Source organism: Phyllobates terribilis, unplaced genomic scaffold, assembly GCF_046119375.1.
Source record: "Phyllobates terribilis strain yellow unplaced genomic scaffold, ASM4611937v1 Scaffold_11__3_contigs__length_659146591, whole genome shotgun sequence".
Classification (NCBI taxonomy): Eukaryota; Metazoa; Chordata; class Amphibia; order Anura; family Dendrobatidae; genus Phyllobates; species Phyllobates terribilis.
Window position 1 is genome coordinate 635,325,929 of NW_027362771.1, and position 4,692 is coordinate 635,330,620.

General features: G+C 40.7%; 1 pseudogene; it reads right to left on the reverse strand.

The window, feature by feature from the left end:
- Window positions 1–222: 222 nt before the first annotated feature.
- On the reverse strand, window positions 223–1,144 carry LOC141165441 (olfactory receptor 11L1-like; annotated as a pseudogene).
- Window positions 1,145–4,692: the final 3,548 nt, after the last annotated feature.

The window sequence follows — 4,692 nt, forward strand, 5'->3', positions numbered from 1 at the left end:
GAGATCCCAGTGCATATTTAGATACACTATACTAGCATCAAACAGAATTAATGATAGCCAATCTTCCTAGCCAAATTTGAGAGAATTGCACAATTTGTTCATCCCTTATAACCACCTACAGTACAGTGAGGGAAGATTACGATAGGCATCACTAACCAAATATTGGAGAACATCATTTTATGGACAAATATCTAATAATGGGGAAAGAGTCAGTAAACCAAGTTACAACATGCCAGAATTGGTGGTGAGTACCTTCTTGAAAGCGTCCTTGATATTTCGATTACTCAGGCTGTATATTATAGGATTGAGAAGTGGAGTTACGACAGTGTAGAACAGCGCAAGGATTTTCTTTACACCCATCCGGTTTGGAAATAAATAGATACTAATGCATATAATATAGACACCACAGCCAGGTGAGAGCTACAGGTGGAGAAGGTCTTCTGCCTCCCAGTCACAGAGGGGATCTTCAGTATGGCGATGATAATATTCCCATAGGAAACTATGATAAAAATAATGAGGCATACTGCTATGGGTATGACCAGAACTATACTAACTAGTTTTATCATGAATGTATCAGAGCAGGAAAGTTCAAGTATGGGATCAAAATCACAAAGAAATGATCAATGATGTTTGGCCCACAGAACCACAAATGACTAAATAATACAGAAAACATCAACACCATAGAAATAATCACTAACCAGCACAAGAAAACGCTCTTTACACAAAATGTAAGAGTCATGGCTGATGTGTAGTGTAGAGGGTTACAGATGGCCTGATACCGGTCATAGGACATCACAGCCAGGAGAAGACATTCCAATGCTTCAGAACCTAAGAAAAAATAATATTGAATCAGACAGTCGATAAAGGGCATCAACATTCCCTCACAGAGCACAACATTGAGCATATTGGGTACTATGGTGGTGGTGAGTAAAAGATCTAAAAACGAAAGTTGTGTGAGGAAGAAATACATGGGAGAGTGAAGCGATCGGCTGGAGGACTCCACCAGAATAATGAGGAGGTTTCCACATACATTCACGCAGTAGATGACCAGCAGTAGTAAAAAGAACGGATATTTCAAAAAATGGAGACCCTGAAAACCCAATAGATGTATATCAGTCACCAGGCTGACGTTGGCAAATTGCATAGTTAATAAATTAATGAAGATAAAATAAACCAGTCAACAGTCAGCTATACTTCTTGCTCACGATAGATAAATTAATTCACGTGTAGAACTTCAGTGAGATATATATATATATAGGATTGGGAAACCAGCTTTTTAAGCATTTGGCTGTTTATATCGAACAAATTACAAATTATACTAATGACATAGTGAAGCCTTAGAGATATTATCACTGATCCCATATGAAAGGTTGTGAAAGTTGTATTATTTTATTTTAAATTACACTGTTCTAAATACAGTCATGGCCAAAAGTGTTTGCATCCTTGAAACTGTTTCAGGAAATGAAGTATTTCTCCCAGAAAATTATTGAAATAACATATTTTGTTATACGCATATTTATTTCCTTTGTGTGTATTGGACCAACACAAAAAAAAACTGAGAAAAAAAAGCAAATTTGACATAATTTTACACAAAACCTAGAAATATGCCAGACAAAATTTTTGGCACCCTCAACTTAATATTTAGTTGCACACCCTTTGAAATAAATAATTGCAATCAATTACTTCCTATAACCATCAACAAGATTCTTACACCTCTCAACTGGAATTTTTGACCACTTTTCCTTTGCAAACTGCTCCAGGTCTCTCATATTTGAAGGTGCCTTCTCCCAACAGCAATTGTAAGATCTCTCCACAGGTATTCAATGGGATTTAGATCCGGACTCATTAATGGCCACTTCAGAACTCTTCAGTGCTTTGTTTCCATCGATTTCTGGGTGCTTCTTGAAGTATGTTTGGGGTCATTGTCCTGCTGGAAGACCCATGACCTAGCATGCAAACTCAATTTTCTGACACTGGGCAATATATTGTGACCACAAATCCTTTGGTAATCTTCAGATTTCATGGTGTCTTGTACACAGTAAAGGCACCCAGTGCCAGAGACAGCAAAACAACCCCAAAATATCTTTGACCCTCTACCATATTCGACTGTAGGTACTGTGTTCTTTTCTTTGTAGGCCTCATTCCGTTTTTGGTAATCATTAGTATGATGTGCTTTACCAAAAAGCTCTATCTTGGCCTTACCTTTCCACAAGACATTTTCTCAGAAGGATTTTGTCTTACTCTCGCACATTTTGGCAAACTGCAGTCTAGATATTTATGTCTCTTTGTCAGAAGTGGGGTCCTCCTATGTCTCCTTCCATACCATTACATTTCATTTAAATATTGACAGATAATTTATATTAACACTGATGCACCCTGAGCCTGCAGGACAGGTTGAATTTTTTTGGAACTTGATTAAGGCTGCTTATCCACAATCTGGATTGCATCCTTTCATCATATTTTCTCTGTCATCCACGTCCAGGGAGAATAGCTACAGTGCCATGGATTGTGAACTTTTGAATTATGTTGTGCATCGTGGACAATGGAACATTAAGATCTTTGGAGATGGACTTGTAACCTTGAGATTGTAGTTATTGTTCCACAATTTTGGTTCAAAAGTCCTTAGACAGTTCTCTTCTCCTCTTTCTGTTTTCCATGCTTAGTGTGGCACACACAGACACACAATGCAAAGATTGAGTCAACTTGTCCAATTTTATCTAGTTTCAGGCATTATTTTCAAATTGCCCACACCTGTTACTTGCCACAGGTGAGTATGAATGAGCATCTCATGCCTGAAGCAAAGTTGTTTACCCACAATTTTGGAAAGGTGCCAACAATTTTGTCCAACCCATTTTTGTGGTTTTGTGTGAAAACATGTCCAATTTGTCATTTTTTCCACTTGTTTTATGTTGTTCGAATACACACACAGGAAATAAACATATATAACAAAACTTGAAATTGGGAGAAATACTTCATTTTCTGAAACAGTTTCAAGGGTGCCAATACTTTCGGCCATGACTGTTGTAAGTTGGTTGGTTGGAAGATAAACCTGGAGTAATGCTTTAGTACATGTAGGACTGAAAGGGGTTAATGGCCTATGACAGTTTGATTATGAGCAGCTGAATGCCTGCTGCCCACGTCTCCACCCCTGGGTGTGGTTCACTTGGTAAAATGAGACCTGTTTGTCTCATACATGGCTGCGTGTATGGAAGAGTGCAGATCTCCTGGATTGAGTGCCTTTGCTAAAGGGCTAAGAAGCAGACTAAGCTAGGTGGGCTAACCAGCACTATTGTGTGGACTTGTTATTTTATGTTTTACTTTGTGTTGGACAAAGACTGTATTTAAGTTTTCCTGTGATGGGGTTTATGAGGACTGAAATAAACAAGCCGAACTTTAACTAGAAAAGGTTAATGTGATACCTCAGATCGCTCCCAAGTGAGTAGCATTGTAACATTTGGTGTTAGAAGTGCGAACAGCGTTCCCAGGGTATACATGTGACAAGTGTGACTGTTACAGAAGTACTGCATGTGGTGGGTGAAGGTGGCTATAGGCCAGGGAGCAATGTCAGACAGCATGGAGGACCTGATTAACCACCTGGTGCAAGCCCAAAAGCTGCAGCAGCAACAGCTGCAGAAACAGCTGGTATAACAGAAGTGCAAGTAAGCTACTTATACAAAAGTCCTAGCAGCAACAGCTGCAGCAACAGAAACAGATCAAGCAGCACCCAGCAACAATTATTATTAATTATTATAGCGCCATTTATTCCATGGCGCTTTACATGTGAAAAAAGGGTATGCATAGCCAAAACAATTACAATAATCTTGAACAAAAATTTGACTGGTACAGGAGGAGAGAGGACCCTGCCCGGCAGGGCTCATTGTCTACAAGGGATGGGTGAGGATACAGTAAGAGAAGGCAAAGCAGGAGAACCAGCAATAGCATTGACAACAGCAGCAGCATCACTTTGAATTACTCACAGAGGCGGTTCGTGGCACGGTAGTAGCTCCGACTCCAAGATCAGCTGATGATTTTTCTATCCGGAAGGCAGTGAGGAGAGCCTTGCAGAAAATGGTCCCGGGTGATGATATAGAGGCCTTTTTAACCATTTTTTAAAGAGTCGCCGAAAGGGAGATATTTCTGCCAGAGCAGGGGATGAAAGTCCTGGCAACATACTTAATGGGGGAGCCTCAAAAGGCCTACTATAATTTAGCCTTACAGGATGTCAAAGAATATGCAAAATTGAAAATGGAAATTTTAGCACACTTGGGGATGACAATGTCTGTCAGGGCACAATGGGTCCATTGCTGGGCTTATCACCGTGACAAACCCCCTCAATCCCAAATGTTTGATCTGCTGCACCAGGAGTCCTCTACCCCTGTCCAGATGGTAGAGCGAGTTGTAATGGACTGGTTCGTGCACTCCCTTCTTAGCCCGATGCAGATTTGAATTGCCCAAGGAGATTCCCGGAAAGCCGATGACTTGGTCGGACTGGTCGAAAGGTATGAGGGGGTCGATGGACGTTCTTCGGAAGGCCAACCTCACTCCATACTGAAGATCCCATCAGAGGGTGGAGGCTACAAAGGGGATGAGGCGTCCAAAGTCCATGGTGGCAGCAGAAGTCATACCGAGGGTCTTATCGGGGGATTTAATTTGCTCGAGATGTCAAGGCCCAGGTTATATAGCTGCTCATTA